Below are 18205 nucleotides of genomic sequence, written 5' to 3'. Positions count from 1 at the left end.
CTTGGGGTGGTTCCTAGCATTGCTGACCCCATTGAGCTCTATTGTGACAACAATGGAGCTATAGCACAGGCGAAGGAACCTCGCTCACACCAGCGGACCAAACATATACTACGACGCTTCCATCTCATTCGAGAGATTATCGAGAGAGGAGATGTGAAGATTTGCAGAGTACCTACAGAGACTAACATCATAGATCCCTTGACCAAGGCTTTGGCACAGAGGAAGCATGATGGTCACACTAGGTCATTGGGGCTTAGAGCCTACATTGATTGGCACTAGTGCTAGTGGGAGATTGTTAGCTAAAGCCCTAGAGCCAATCATTTAATGATTATATTTTTGGCTTGTTGTATCATATTCTATATAAATAAAGGCATTTGGTTTTTGGTTATTATACTTACTTGTATTGGTGCCAAATAAACTAAGTATAATAACGTCCTAGAGTAGAAGGTTTTTACCTATATCAATCGATTGGTTGAATCGATAGTGAGATGATATAGGGAACACTACTCTAAATCATTCCTAGTCGAGTATTAACATTCAGGGACAATGTTAATGCAATAAGACTAGCATGTAGGTCAACTCGATGACTTGATCTCACAAGTCATGGATATAGAGATATCAAGTTGACACATGGGTATGCATTAGAGACTGTATACTGAATGACCCGCCATGAGAAAGTATCATGGATCGTTATATGAGTGTCATATACTTTCTCATGTGGCTATTAGTATGACTACTAGTCCTTAGACCTGAAGTCACCATGGTTCCCTACATAACGAGTTATGTACTTTGGTTTCGTCAAACGTCACCCGTAACTGGGTGGACTATAAAGGCGATTACTGGGTATATAACAAATTATGCAGAGGGATGTGAGTGATGTAGATGGGATCTATCCCTCCTATATGACGGGAGAGACATCGATATTCTTGATAGAGTGAGACCACGAAGTGCATGGCCATGCCCAAATGAGTCAATATAGGATATTGAGCTCATTTGATTTAGTGAGTCTACTTGGAGTTCAAGATTTAGATTGATTAGTGGATGACACGGTCTATGCCTCACATTGATCAATCTAGATGTCTAGGATAGAAGGACACTTGTCATATATTGTGAGAAGTCACAATTAGTAGTCACAAGGTGATGTTGGATCTCAACATTTCTTGTAACTTGGGTAGCAATGATGTATTGCTAGATGCCGCTCATTGCTTATGTTTCTAAAGGAGTTTAGAAACATTGCCAACGTTACAAGAACCTATTGGGTCACACACAAAGAACAAGTGGATGGAGATTGGGTTCATATGATTAACCAATTGGATTAGGTTCATATGATGCACCAAAGATTGGATTCAAATTAGACTTATTGAGTTAGACTCAATTAGATTCAATTGTTGAATGAGTCTAATTTAAATTTGATTCATTGAGTCAATTTATATTAATGAATTGAGATTCATTAAATTAAAATTGACTTGAATCAAAGGTTGGATTTAACTCAACAAGGAAGATAATTGGTCAATTTTGACTTGACTAAATGGAAGTTGAAACATCAAGTTTGACTTGATGTATTGCCACATCATGAAGGTTGACTCATCCTACATGGCATGACTAACATTGCCACATCATCTCTACCTCATGAGGTATGCCACCTAATGCAGGTTACACATCTCATGCCATTTAATGTGGCCGGCCACATTAATGAGGGAGGTTACATGGTGTGGCCGGCCACACTAATGTAGTGTGGAAGTTTTTGTTTTTGTGTATTGATGTGTGCATTCATTCTATCATCTTCTTCCTTGGCCTTTCTTCCTCCTTGCTGTGGTTGTCGTGAGCTTTCATCAAGGGAGAAGGTGTATGAGTTGTGTTCCAAGAAAAGGGTGAAGTGAAGGTCACAAAGGAGGGTACCTAGAGGATTATGTGAGATCCCTTTTCTTTCTCTCCTTTCTCCCCTTTTTAAATCCTACCCGAGAGCCCTAGAAAGTGCTAGCACACTTGGGTGCTCTCTTCTCCATCCTTGTGTGTTAGAGAACACACCTTGTTCGTGTGGATATCACTAGAGAGTTGTCTACGTTGACAACTTCGAGATCCGGCGTACCATTGAACGAGCGGGATTTGCGAGGGCACGCTTCGAAGGTAAAATGTTTTTTCCTTTGTATATCTACTGTAGATCGTAGTTTAAAACTCGTACTCATGTTTTCGGAAAGTTTTCTTCGCACGAGATCCAATGGATAGGGTGATTCGGGGTTTCCGCGACGCGAAAACGCGGTTTTCGCGGCCCGAAAAACCCAACAGATCTTACATTCTCGACCGATATTTGCTTACCGAGCGTATCTATCTCACCCAAGCCTTCCCACTTCTTCTTTCTTCCCCTTATATCTCTTTTTACATTATTGTACGGGATCCGCTCCTTATAACCCATATCAGTCATCTTCACAATTATCGTTTATTTATTTAGCAACATTGCACTGCTTTTTGTAACTATACAAAATTATTCCTATGTTTAATTTCATCAAAGCTTGATATTCAATCAACTATCAGTGATAAATCAAATTTGTCTTTATGTCATTTAAATTTAATATTCATTCAGTCGTTAACAACTAATCGAATTTATTTGTATGTTTAATACCATACCTGGTTGATCATTAATAATTGATCGAGTTTGCCTATATACTTAATATTATCCTAATTTAATATTTGGTCGGCTATGGGTGGCCACTCAAGTTTACTCATATGCCTTAACAATGTTCACTACTCAATCGGTTCTTGATGACCAATCAGATTTATTTATATGTTTGTATTAAAATTCAATATTCGGCCGAACGATTGAGTTTATGTTGTGGTTTCCTCTTAATTTCATACCCGCCCGAGCCTTTGATGACTGGTCGAGTTTATATACTTTTTAAATTAACTTGGAATTTTGATCAGCTGATGCTGATCGACCAAACTTGTAATATAAGAAATCTTTTTCAGATTCCCCGAACTTTCTATACTTAATTTCAGTAATGATTTTAGCATCTTGAGAATACAATTTTTTGTATCGACTACCTATACTGTTCTTTTATTGGGGGCACGCTTGCCTATGATGTTTGGCATGTACTTGTTTTACTATACTCATCGCCTCAGTGCTCCATCCAACGACTTTTCTTTAATCCCGCTTTTCTTATCATTTTAATCCAACGTCCTTGCTTAAGGCATTTGTTTTGATGCCCTACCCCAGTTTCTAAAGAGAAAATATAAAAAATCCCTAATCACTGTTAGAGTGTATACTAAAAGCCTAGCTTTTGTAAACATTTATTTGTTGAAATAAAAGAATCACATTGGTCAATATCTGCATTTATTTGATAAATGTAATTGTTCAATTAATTTATATTGTAGATAACATAGAGTGTGGTGTCACACTCAGAAGATCATGTTGTCGGTTCTCTATAAATTATAAACAGTTGCTCGCGACTAAGATGGAAAGGAACAAACCATCAGAATAGTCATAGTGTAATTAAGTATTAGTTTATCTTAACTAATAAATTACACTGATACACTTTAAGTGTATTGAGTAGGATCATTTAGGTAAGTTTTTTGTACTGACTTAGTAAAAGAACTAAACCTTAGTTATTATGGAAGTGTGTACTCTTAATCCTAATAGAATAACAAGCACATATATTTAATATTTGTTTCTTTGACTTATCAAAGGGTGAGGTTTAGCTCGATAAATCAATATGCCCGATAAGTTGGGAAATAATATTACTTATAGTGTGTGTTGTTGATTATAGAAGGAATCTATGTCCTAGTTATCTAGGTTGAGAATGTCCCCAAGAGGAGCTCATAAGGATTGTCATGTTAAAGCCTGCAGGTGGACCTAGTCCGACATGACAATAAAGTTGAGTGGTACTACTCTTGGAGATAGATATTAATTAAGTGAGTTATCAGTAATTTACTTAATTAGTGGACATTCCTAATCTTAAACACAGGGAGACTAACACACTCATGATAAGAAGGAGCCCATAATGTAATTTGGGATTGGTGCGGTAGTGCGGTAATAACTCTCTAGTGGAATGAGTTGTTATCGATGAACTTGAGTTGTGTGTTCGGGGTGAGCACGGGATACTCAAGCTCATCGGAAGGTCAAAACCAATTTCTCCTCTAGGTCCCTGTCGTAGCCTCATTATAGCCTCAAGTCCATCCAAATGTAAGGCTCTTCTTGGTGTCCAAGAAGGGGACCGGACCATTGATTGGTGACCAAGCAATGGCCGGCCACATCCTCTTATAGGGGCCGACCCCATTGCTTGGTGACCAAGCTTGTAGGGGTCGGCCAAGATTAATTCAAATAGGAGGGGTGTTTTAAATTTTTAAAATCTTCTCTTTGTAGAAAACTATAAGTTTTAAAAGAGAGATTTTAATTTTTAAAACTTTTCTTATTTGAATTAGGCCACATGTTTTAATAGAGAGTTTTAAAAGTTTTAAAACTTTCCTTTTTTATCCATCCTCATGGTTTAATAAAAAAAGGGAGATAAGTTTTAAAATTAAAATTTTCTATCATCATGTTAAAAAAGGAAATTTTTAAGAGAGTTTTTAAATTTAAAACATGGTTTTAATTTTTAGAAATTTTCCTTTTTTAACTCCTTCTTTAGGAAAGAGAACTTGTAAAATTTTATAAGAGTTTTTTTTTCTCTTGTAAAATTTTATAAATAAAATTATTATTCCTTTCCTAAATATGGTGGCCGACCACCTTGCTTGGTGCCCAAGCAAGGGGCCGGCCAAACTTAATCCTAAACCATATAGGATTGATCACAACCATTGATTGGTGATTGATTCAATCAAGAGGAAAGAAAAAGAAAAATAAAAATGGAAAAGGAAAAAACTCTTGGATGATTTTATTTTTTGTAAAAGATTTTTCCTTATTTGCCTTGGGCAAGTAATATAAAAGAAGGGGTGAGGGGGCTTCATGAGACACAACTCTTATTCTATTGCTTGGAGGTCTTTTGGTGGCCAGCCCTCTCCCTTCTCCCTTTCCCTTTGCTCTCTTCTCCTTGGTGGTTGTGGTGGCTGAATCTTAGAGGAAGAGGAAGGACTCTTTTGGGTGGTGTTCATCTTGGAGGATCGTCGCCCACACGACGTCCAAGGCGAGGCGAGGAATACGACAAAAGATCTCGAGTTCATTAGCTTACAAAGAGAAGGTATAACTAGTAATTTTCTTTCGCATCATACTATTTATTTTCTTTGTAAGAATTCTAAATATAAGAGGCAATTAGATCTAGTTTATCGAATTTATTTTTTGAGTTTGTGTTTTCTTCTTTTTCGAATTTGTGATTCGATTGTTCTTTTTGGTTAACCTAGAGTTATTTAAGGAAATAAATATTAGCTTTCCTTAAAAGGCTTTACCTAGGCGGTGGTGGTTGCTCCCATATCCAAGAAGGCCCATGCAGTCCTGGAAGTCAATTTTGGAAATTAATATTTATGGAATTAATAACTTAGGTAGATTTGAATCAATAGTGTTAAGTTCCGTTTGCGATTCAAATCTAAACCATTAAGAACAGATAAGTTAAATTTGGAATTAATGATGTTAAGTTCCGTCTGCGATTCCTAATTTAATTTCTAAAGAACACAATAGGTTATTTAAGGAAAGGTTCGACATTTGTACAAAAAATTTTGTACAGTGGAACCGGTACGTTTTCCTAGGATTAACCAACAATTGGTATCAGAGCTAGGGTTTGCCTCTGTTGGGTGATTCGGGCCGCGAAAACCGCTTTTTCACGTCGCGGAAACCCCGAAACTCTCTAGCTAACGGATCCGTGCAAAGAAATTTTTTTCGAAAAACTACGAGTACGAGTTTACCTAGATCTACACTTAGATCTACAAAGGAAAAAGGTTATACCTTTAAAGCGAAGCCCTTCGCAATCCCGCAAGTCCAAGATACGTCGGATCTCAAGATTGTCAACGTAGACAATCCACTAGAAGTATCCACACGAACAAGATGTGTTCTCTAACACACAAGGATGGAGAAGAGAACACCACAAGTGTGCTAGCACTTATAGGACTCTCGGGTAGGATTTAAAAGGGGAGAAAGGAGAGAAAGTAAAAGGAATCTCATACACTCCTCTAAGTACCCTCCTTTGTGACCTTCACTCCACCCTATTCTCTTGGAACTTAACTCACTCACCTTTACCTTGCTTGAAACCCAGGGCAATAGTAGAAAAGGAGGAGGAAGAACCCAAGGAAGAAGATGCAACAATGAACACTCATCAATGCCACAAAACAAAACCTCTCCACACATTAGTGTGATCGGCCACATCTTGTAACTCCCCTCATTAATGTGGCCGGCAACATTAAATGGAATGTGATGTGTAACCTCCATGAGGTGGCACACCATGATGAGGTGGAGATGATGTGGCAAGGTTAGTCATGACATGTAGGATGAGTCAACCTTCATGATGTGGCAATACATCAAGTCAAACTTGATGTTTCAACTTCCATTTGGTCAAGTCAAAATTGACCAATTCTCTTCCTTGTTGAGTTAAAACCAACATTTGATTCAAGTCAATTTTAATTTAATGAATCTCAATTCATTAATATAAATTGACTCAATAAATCAAATTTAAATTAGACTCATTCAACAATTGAATTTAATTGAGTCTAACTCAATAAGTCTAATATGAATTAATCCGAATCCAATCTTTGGTGCATGATATGAACCTAATCCAATTGGTTCATCATATGAACCTAATCTCCATCCACTTGTTCTTTGTGTATGACCCAATAGGTTCTTGTAACGTTGGCAATGTTTCTAAACTCCTTTAGAAACATAAGCAATGAGCGGCATCTAGCAATACATCATTGCTACCCAAGTTACAAGAATGTTGAGATCCAACATCACCTTGTGACTCCTCACAATATATGACAAGTGTCCTTCTATCCTAGATATCTAGATTGATCAATGTGAGGCATAGACCGTGTTATCCTCTGACCAATCTAAATCTTGAACTCCAAGTAGACTCACTAAATCAAATGAGCTCAATATCTCATATTGACTCATTTGGGCATGGCCATGCACTTCGTGGTCTCACTCTATCAAGAATACCGATGTCTCTCCCGTCATATAGGAGGGATAGATCCCATCTACATCACTCACATCCCTCCGCATAATTTGTTACATACCCAGTAATCGCCTTTATCGTCCACCCAGTTACGGGTGACGTTTGACGAAACCAAAGTACATAACTCCTTATGTAGGAAACTATGGTGACTTTAGGTCTAAGGACTAGTAGTAATACTAATAGCCATATGAGAAAGTATATGACACTCATATAACGATCCATGATACTTTCTCATGGCGGGTCATTCAGTATACATTCTCTAATGCATACCCATGTGTCAACTTGATATCTCTATATCCATGACTTGTGAGATCAAGTCATCGAGTTGACCTACATGCTAGTCTTATTGCATTAACATTGTCCCTGATTGTTAATACTCGACTAGGAATGATTAAGAGTAGTGTTCCCTATATCATCTCACTATCGATTCAACCAATCGATTGATATAGGTAAGAACCTTCTACTCAAGGACGTTATTATACTTAGTTTATTTGACACCAATACAAGTAAGTATAATAACCAAAAACCAAATGCCTTTATTTATATAGAATATGATACAACAAGTCCAAAATACAATCATCAAATGATTGACTCTAGGGCTCTAGCTAATATCCTCTGTGTATTTTTAGAATTTAAATAGATTATGCACATGTCATACATAATTTATGCAGGAAAATAGTAGGATGTGCTAACTCTTTGGTTGCAGGCTCCAACTATTATGGCTTATTGATATTGTGTGTGATTGGACCCTTGTGTCAAGGGCATCTTTTGTGTGCATGATTGTATGTATAAAATACAGCAGGAGCTGTATTATTTTTAGAATTTTATTTTTGTTCGATCTAGAATACATGTACATTCCCATGTGGAATCGGATATGATCGATATATGTAAAATTCTATTTTTGTCGTGAATCGGATTCTTGCGAGGCGTGGTACTTTTGGAGCACCAGAGGTGCAGCGGAATAAGAAACAAGATGGATGCGACGACTCGACCCGATGGCGGTGGCTAAAGATGGCAGCAACTAGGGTTGGAGCATACTGAAGACAGTGATGGTAAAAGCCATAATTGTTGAAAAATTAATTTCCAAATTTATTGCTTTTATTTACTGTGATGTTTATATACATGTGATGTATGCTAGGATAGTCTAAAATTCCTCATTTTAAATAACTAAGTGGGAGAGGGATTTATTTTAATAAATTCCATGGTCTCCATTACTGGTTTGTAATTGATGCAAGCAAACTTGCGCGTTGGCTCTGAGTGCCTTCCTCCATATCGGATGAGTTTGTTTGCGGATCACTAGATCAAACTTCCATTTAGGATGACTATAGGAAATTAATTAAGAGCGTGTGATCTTCCCCATCAGAAGGGGCATAATCTTATTAATGGACTTAATGTCAAGTAATGGCACACACTTAGGCACGTCTAATAGTATCCTCTCCATCGGAGTCACTGCTATTATTTGTGTGACCGAAGGAAACCAACTATTAATGTTATTTGTCAAAAAGTTAGGTTGATAAGATAATAAAATTAATGGGTTACACCCTCCTTTTACAAATGATGAATTTGTATACATCTACACTATCGTGGCATACAAAATTCACGGTGTTTTGAGGTGTTGGTTAATTTAAAATAGTATTGTTTGAGGAATCAATGTTATTCTAAACTTAGAGTTTTGACCAAAGTTATTTTTGTGATTCTTAGGATGACTTTCAACCCACTAGCCATTATACTAAAAGAAAACAAACTTACTGGACCCAAATACATAGATTGGAAAAGAAACCTGGACATTATCCTTACTGCTGAAAGCTATAAGTTTGTACTAACTGAGGCTTGCCCTGATACACCTGACGGTGACTCTACCCCAGAGGAGATTGAGTATCATAAGAAATGGGTAAAAGCTGATGAGATGGCGCGGTGCTACATTTTGGCATTTATGTCAAATGTATTGCAACATTAGCATCAAGATTTACCAACAGCTTATGATATAATGAACAATCTCAAAGAACTCTTTGGGCACCAGAGTCGGACCGCCAAGCAAGAGGTAATAAGAAAGCTAATGACAACCACCATGTCTGAGGGGATACCCGTAAGGGATCATATCCTCAAAATGATGACTTATCTGAATGAAATACAAGTCTTTGGAGGAGAAATCGATGGGGAAACCCAGGTCGATATAATTCTCCAAACGCTACCCAGAAGTTTTGAGCAGTTCCGCTTGAACTATAACATGAACAAAAGAGAGTATACATTGGCGGAACTTCTGACAGAACTACAGGCAGCAGAAGGTATATTTCGTCAAAGTTCTCAGATTCACTAGGCTAAAAATGATTCTAATTCTAAGCCGGAAGGCAAGAAGAAGAAGAAACAGGTCTTTTCAGCGAAGAGAGTGAATAAACCTCAGGGACAAAAAGCTGGAATGAAGAAGCCGAAAGGCAAGTGCTTCATTTGCAAGCAGACAGGGCATTAGAAGGCGGACTGCCCTCGTAGGAATCAGAACAATAAAGGTATATCTCATGCTCTTGTTGTTGAAACATGTTTAGCGGTGTTATCTACCAGCACCTGGTGTGTAGATACGGGAGCCACTAATCATGTCTGCAATTCCTTACAGGGGTTCCAGGAAACCCGGCGACTAACTGAAGGAGAGATTACTGTCTACATGGGCAATGCTACTAAAGTGGCGGTTGTTGCAGTGGGAGACGTCTACTTATCTTTTAATAGGAATAGAAATTTAGTTTTAAGAAATTGTCTTTATGTGCCCAGTTTTAGAAAGAATTTAATTTCAGTTTCTAAACTGTATTTGGATGGATATTCAGTTTCCTTTAGTAACGATGTGGTTATTAAGAGAAATAAAGTGATTATCTGTTCTAGTGTATTGGTGGCAATTTATATACTTTAAATCCAATTTCTCCCACAAAACAAAATATGGAAATTAATAACACATCTTCTAACTCAACTAAGAGAAAAGAACCTTCGGAAATGAACCAAGCGCATCTTTGGCATCTAAGGCTTGGTCATATTAACTTAAGTAGGATTCAAAGGCTTGTAGCCGATGGACTCTTGGGTCCATTAGAGTTGGAAAACTTTCCAACATGTGAATCTTGCTTGGAAGGTAAAAATGACCAAGAGACCTTTTAAGGCCAAGGGGTATAGAGCCAAAGAAGCGTTAGAATTAGTTCATTCTGATTTGTGTGGTCCGATGTCTATCCAGGTTAGAGGTGGTTTTGAATATTTTATCTCTTTTATAGACGATTATTCAAGATATGGATACATTTACCTGATGCGCCGCAAGTCTGAGTGCTTTGATAAGTTCAAAGAGTACAAGGCTGATGTGGAGAAACGTCTAGGTAAAAGTATCAAGACACTACGATTTGATCGTGGTGGCGAATACCTCTTAGGAGAGTTTAGGAATTACTTATCAGAGGCCGGGATTCAATCCCAATTATCCGCACCTGGTACACCCCGACAGAATGATGTGGCAGAACGAAGGAATATGACTCTTATGGAGATGGTTAGATCGATAATGAGTTATTCAGAATTACCAAATTCATTTTGGGGATATGCTCTGGAAACGACAGCACACATTCTGAACTTAGTACCTTCTAAATCAGTATCTTCTACTCCCACAGAATTATGGAATGGGCAAAAGCCTAGTCTAAGACATATTCGGATTTGGGGTAGTCCAGCACATGTGCTGAAACCAGATGTTGATAATGTTGGGTTTTTCGGGCCGCGAAAACCGCTTTTCGCGTCGCGGAAACCCCGAATCACCCATGCCACTGGATCTCGTGCGAAGAAAAACTTTCAAAAATACGAGTACGAGATTTAAATTTTGATCTACAGTAGATCTACAAAGGGAAAACATTTTATACCTCTGAAGCGTGCCCTCGCAAATCCCGCAAGTCCAAGGTACGTCGGATCTCGAAGTTGTCAACGTAGACAACTCTCTAGTGATATCCACACGAACAAGAAGTGTTCTCTAACACTCAAGGATGGAGAAGAGAGCACCCCAAGTGTGCTAGCACTTTCTAGGGCTCTCGGGTAGGATTTGAAAGGGGAGAAAGGAGAGAAAGAAAAGGAATCTCACATACTCCTCTAGGTACCCTCCTTTGTGACCTTCACGTCACCCTTTCTCTTGGAACTCAACACATTCCTCTTCACCTTGCTTGAAACTCTCGGCCAAGAAGAGGAGAAGGAGGAGGAAGAGAGCTAAGGAAGAAGATGCATTCAACACCACTTGAATTTTCACAAAATGAAACCTCCACCCACATTTGTGTGGCCGGCCACACACATGTAACTCCCCTCATTAATGTGGCCGGCCACATTAAATGGAATGGTGTGTAACCTCCATGAGGTGACACACCATGATGAGGTGGAGATGATGTGGCAAGGTTAGTCATTCCATGTAGGATGAGTCAACCTTCATGATGTGGCAATACATCAAGTCAAACTTGATGTTTCAACTTCCATTTGGTCAAGTCAAAATTGACCAATTCTCTTCCTTGTTGAGTTAAAACCAACATTTGGTTCAAGTCAATTTTAATTTAATGAATCTCAATTCATTAATATAAATTGACTCAATGAATCAAATTTAAATTAGACTCATTCAACAATTGAATCTAATTGAGTCTAACTCAATAAGTCTAATTTGAATTAATCCGAATCCAATCTTTGGTGAATCATATGAACCTAATCCAATTGGTTCATCATATGAACCTAATCTCCATCCACTTGTTCTTTGTGTGTGACCCAATAGGTTCTTGTAACGTTGGCAATGTTTCTAAAATCCTTTAGAAATATAAGCAATGAGCGGCATCTAGCAATACATCATTGCTACCCAAGTTACAAGAATGTTGAGATCCATCATCACCTTGTGACTACTAATTGTGACTCCTCTCAATATATGACAAGTGTCCTTCTATCCTAGACATCTAGATTGATCAATGTGAGGCATAGACCGTGTCATCCTCTAATCAATCTAAATCTTGAACTCCAAGTAGACTCACTCTATCAAATGAGCTCAACATCTCATGTTGACTCATTTGGGCATGGCCATGCACTTCGTGTTCTAACTCTATCAAGAATACTGATGTCCCTCCCGTCATATGGGAGGGATAGATCCCATCTACATCACTCACATCCCTCTGCATAATTCGTTATATACCCAGTAATCGCCTTTATAGTCCACCCAGTTACGGGTGACGTTTGACGAAACCAAAGTACATAACTCCTTATGTAGGGAACCATGGTGACTTCAGGTCTAAGGACCAATAGTCATACTAATAGTCACATGAGAAAGTATATGACACTCATATAACGATCCATGATACTTTCTCATGGTGGGTCATTTAGTATACATTCTCTAATGTATAGCCATGTGTCAACTTGATATCTCTATATCCATGACTTGTGAGATCAAGTCATCGAGTTGACCTACATGCTAGTCTTATTGCATTAACATTGTCCCTGAATGTTAATACTCGACTAGGAATGATTAAGAGTAGTGTTCCCTATATCATCTCACTATCGATTCAACCAATCGATTGATATAGGTAAGAACCTTCTACTCAAGGACGTTATTATACTTAGTTTATTTGGCACTAATACAAGTAAGTATAATAGCCAAACAAATGCCTTTATTAATATATAAAAATAAGATACAATAAGTCCATAATACAATTATCAAATGATTGGCTCTAGGGTTCTAGCTAACAGATAAGTTAGAATCTCGTACAGAAGTTCGTGTGTTTGTAGGTTATCCCAAAGGAACGAAGGGTGGTTTATTTTATAGTCCTAAAGACCAGAAGGTCATTGTTAGCACCAATGCCCAGTTTTTAGAAGAAGACTATATAATGGACCACAAGCCTAGTAGCAAAATTGTTCTAGAAGAACTTAGAGAGGACACGTCTACTTCAGTACCAACAGTACAAGATGAAGTACCACAAGAGATTGCAACACGTGTCACACATGATACACAACCACAGATGGTGCCTCGTCGTAGTGGGAGGGTTGTAAGGCAGCCTGAGAGATTCATGTTTTTGGGAGAGTCTTCGGACTTGATCCTGGGTAAACATGAACCTGATCCCCGGACATATGACGAAGCACTCCAAGATATAGATGCAGTATCTTGGAAAAAGACAATAAATTCCGAAATAGAATCTATGTATTCTAATAAGGTCTGGGAGCTTGCAGAACCACCTGATGGTGTAAAAGCCATTGGATGCAAGTGGATCTACAAAAGGAAAAGAGGGATAGATGGGAAGGTAGAAACCTTCAAAGCAAGGCTTGTTGCAAAAGGGTATACTCAGAAAGAGGGAATCGATTATGAGGAGACTTTTTCACCGGTAGCCATGCTTAAGTCTATCCGGATACTTTTATCCATTGCCTCTCATATGGATTATGAGATTTGGCAAATGGATGTCAAGACAGCTTTCCTTAACAGAAGTCTTGAAGAAAACATCCATATGAAGCAACCAGAAGGGTTCATTGAAAAGGGCAAAGAACATCTAGTGTGTAAGCTCAATCGGTCCATTTATGGACTGAAGTAAGCTTCAAGATCTTGGAACATCCGATTTAATGAAGTAATCCAGTCATATGGATTTATTCAGTGTCCGGATGAGTCTTGTGTATACAAGAAGTGTAACGAAAACGTGGTGGTATTTCTTGTACTATACGTGGATGATATTTTGTTAATTGGCAACAATGTCAAGGTATTATCGGACGTAAGGGTATGGTTGTCCAAACAATTTGATATGAAGGACTTAGGAGAATGTGCACACATTCTTGGGATCAAAGTTATAAGGGATCGCAAGAAAAGAATGTTGTGTCTATCCCAAGCTTTATATATAGATACAATCCTTGCTCGTTTTAGCATGCAAAACTCCAAGAAAGGTTTCTTACCTTTTAGGCATGGAGTATCCTTATCTAAAGAGATGTCCCCGAAGACATCAAAGGAGATTGAGGACATGAAGGCAGTTCCTTATGTTTCGTCTATATGAAGCTTTATGTATGCAATGCTGTGTACGAGACCTGATATCTGTTTTGCCGTGGGCATGGTTAGCAGATATCAGAGTAACCCTGGACAAGGGCATTGGACTGCAGTAAAGTATATATTAAAGTATTTGAGAAAGACTAGAGATTATATGATAGTTTACCAAGCAGACGATTTGCTCCCTGTGGGTTACACGGATTCAGACTTCCAATCAGATAGGGACAATAGTAAGTCAACATCAGGCTATGTGTTTACTCTAGGAGGTGGAGCCATTGCATGGAGGAGTGTTAACCAGAAATGCGTCTCGGACTCAACCATGGAAGCTGAGTATGTGGCAGCCTCTAAGGCAGCCAAAGAAGCTGTATGGCTCAGGAACTTTCTAATGGACTTAGATGTGATTCCTGGTTTGCCCAAGATCATCACAATTTATTGTGATAATAGCGGTGCAGTTGCAAACTCGAAGGAGCCACGAGCTCATAAGGCAAGTAAACATATAGAGCGCAAGTACCACCTGATACGAGACATCGTCAAGCTAGGAGAAGTTGTCGTCGCCAAGATTGCATCAGAAGATAACCTAGCAGATCCTTTCACAAAGGCCCTTCCGGTGAAATCTTTTGATCGACATGTGGAGGGGATGGGAATCAGATGTAAGGAAACAGATATGACAACTTAGTCTTTTAGTATAAGTGGGAGATTGTAAGAGTGTATACTAAAAGCCTAGCTTTTGTAAACATTTATTTGTTGAAATAAAAGAATCACATTGGTCAATATCTGGATTTATTTGTTAAATGTAATTGTTCAATTAATTTATATAGTAGATAACATGGAGTGTGGTGTCACACTCAGAAGATCATGTTGTCGGTTCTCTATAAATTATAAACAGTTGCTCGCGACTAAGATGGAAAGGAACAAACCATCAGAATAGTCGTAGTGTAATTAAGTATTAGTTTATCTTGACTAATAAATTACACTGATACACTTTAAGTGTATTGAGTAGGATCATTTAGGTAAGTTTTTTTTTGTACTGACTTAGTAAAAGAACTAAACCTTAGTTATTATGGAAGTGTATGCTCTTAATCCTAATATAATAACAAGCACATATATTTAATATTTATTTCTTTGACTTATCAAAGGGTGAGGTTTAGCTCGATAAATCAATATGCCGGATAAGTTGGGAAATGATATTACTTATAGTGTGTGTTGTTGATTATAGAAGGAATTTGTGTCCTAGTTATCTAGGTTGAGAATGTCCCCAAGAGGAGCTCATAAGGATTGTCATGTTAAAGCCTGCAGGTGGACCTAGTCCGACATGACAATAAAGTTGAGTGGTACTACTCTTGGAGATAGATATTAATTAAGTGAGTTATCAGTAATTTACTTAATTAGTGGACATTCCTAATCTTAAACACAGGGAGACTAACACACTCATGAAAGAAGGAGCCCATAATGTAATTTGGGATTGGTGCGGTAGTGCGGTAATAACTCTCTAGTGGAATGAGTTGTTATCGATGAACTTGAGTTGTGTGTTCAGGGTAAGCACGGGATACTCAAGCTCATCGGAAGGCCAAAACCAATTTCTCCTCTAGGTCCCTGTCGTAGCCTCATTATAGCCTCAAGTCCATCCAAATGTAAGGCTCTTCTTGGTGTCCAAGAAGGGGGCCGGACCATTGCTTAGTGACCAAGCAATGGCCGACCACATCCTCTTATAGGGGCCGACCCCATAGCTTGGTGACCAAGCTTGTAGGGGCCGGCCAAGATTAATTCAAATAGGAGGGGTGTTTTGAATTTTTAAAATCTTCTCTTTGTAGAAAACTATAAGTTTTAAAAGAGAGATTTTAATTTTTAAAACTTTCCTTATTTGAATTAGGCCACATGTTTTAATAGAGAGTTTTAAAAGTTTTAAAACTTTCCTTTTTTATCCATCCTCATGGTTTAAGAAAAAAAGGGAGATAAGTTTTAAAATTAAAATTTTCTATCATCATATTAAAAAAGGAAATTTTTAAGAGAGTTTTTAAATTTAAAACATGGTTTTAATTTTTAGAAATTTTCCTTTTTTAACTCCTTCTTTAGGAAAGAGAACTTGTAAAATTTTATAAGAGTTTTTTTTTCTCTTGTAAAATTTTATAAAAAAAATTATTATTCCTTTCCTAAATATGGTGGCCGGCCACCTTGCTTGGTGCCCAAGCAAGGGGCCGACCAAACTTAATCCTAAATCATATAGGATTGATCACAACCATTGATTGGTGATTGATTCAATCAAGAGGAAAGAAAAAGAAAAATAAAAAGGGAAAAGGAAAAAACTCTTGGATGATTTTATTTTTTGTAAAAGGTTTTTCCTTATTTGCCTTGGGCAAGTAATATAAAAGAAGGGGTGAGGGGGCTTCATGAGACACAACTCTTATTCTATTGCTTGGAGGTCTTTTGGTGGCCAGCCCTCTCCCTTCTCCCTTTCCCTTTGCTCTTTTCTCCTTGGTGGTGGTGGTGGCCGAATCTTAGAGGAAGAGGAAGGACTCTTTTGGGTGGTGTTCATCTTGGAGGATCGTCGCCCACACGACGTCCAAGGCGAGACGAGGAATACGACAGAAGATCTCGAGGTCATTTGCTTACAAAGAGAAGGTATAACTAGTAATTTTCTTCCGCATCATACTAGTTATTTTCTTTGTAAGAATTCTAAATACAAGAGGCAATTAGATCTATTTTATCGAATTTATTTTTCGAGTTTGTGTTTTCTTCTTTTTCGAATTTGTGATTCGATTGTTCTTTTTAGTTAACCTAGAGTTTTTTAAGGAAATAAATATTAGCTTTCCTTAAAAGACTTTGCCTAGGTGGTGGTGGTTGCTCCCATATCCAAGAAGGCCATGTGCCTCGCCATGCAGTCCTGGAAGCCAATTTTGGAAATTAATATTTATGAAATTAATAACTTAGGTAGATTTGAATCAATAGTGTTAAGTTCCGTTTGCGATTCAAATTTAAACCATTAAGAATAGATAAGTTAAATTTGGAATCAATGATATTAAGTTCCGTCTGCGATTCCTAATTTAATTTCTAAAGAACACAATAGGTTATTTAAGGAAAGGTTCGACATTTGTACAAAATTTTTTGTACAATGGAACCGGTACGTTTTTCTAGGATTAACCAACAATCACTTCATCTTCCTCCTCTCATCTGTGTTCTTCTTGTTCTTTGTTCTCCATTATCTATTCTCGTTTCTCTTATCTCTTTCTGTTGACAATGTCAAGCTCTTATGAATGGTACATCCAATGTGTTTATGAGTTATCTGAATCAGAAGCCTATGAGCTTTAGTGGAATTACAACTTCCATTCATATGTGGTCACTCCTAAGCGTAAGGATCGCCCCCATCTTCCTCCTCTCGCAAGCGTGGCAATTTTCTAGGAACAAGTTCTGTGTGGTTTTAGGTTTCCCATTTATCCTTTCTTTGTTGATGTTAGTATATATTTTGAACTTCCCCTAAATAAACTCATTCCCTAGTCATTTTTGATCATGGCTGGTTTTCTTATTGTTTCCCATTTACTGAACTTTCCCTTGTCTGCTCGACTCTTTCACCATTTCTTCATTCCCTGCCAAGTGGAAGAGGGTGCTTTTACATTTCAATCTTGCCCTAAAACTACCTTATTTTGTTGAATTCCTCCTCAAGGGGAATGGCGGGATAAATTTTTCTTTATGCGTCTTCTTTCATCACGTCCATATCCCATAGCTTGACGTTGAGAGCTTCCCCCTGTTCCTACATTTGGAAATGTTTCAGAAGATCTTGATCTCTATTCTTCACTAGGGAAATTAAAGGGCGTAAAGTTTAATTTACCAGCCCTAATCGCCGAAGGCTTATTATTTATTTTTAGTCTTAGCACAGCTGAAGCGACTTTGGATGTTCTCTTTGGTAAGATTATTCTTTTTACTCACGTTTTGAACTATTTTTTGTGTTATTGTTAATGCAAATTCTTATTTTCTCTCCAACTAATGCTATTCTTCCTGCCCTCATGTACAAGAATACTCGCTTGACAAGGGCAGCTTTAACTAGACTAGGTGAGGAACTGTTGAGAGATCGTCCTCCCCCTTCTTCCCTTGGTCTACTACCTCCTTCCGAATAACCACAAGAGTCCTCCCACTCCTCAAAGTA

The sequence above is a fragment of the Zingiber officinale genome, chromosome 7A (genome assembly GCF_018446385.1).
Source record: "Zingiber officinale cultivar Zhangliang chromosome 7A, Zo_v1.1, whole genome shotgun sequence".
NCBI lineage: Eukaryota > Viridiplantae > Streptophyta > Magnoliopsida > Zingiberales > Zingiberaceae > Zingiber > Zingiber officinale.
This window is presented reverse-complemented; position numbering follows the sequence as displayed.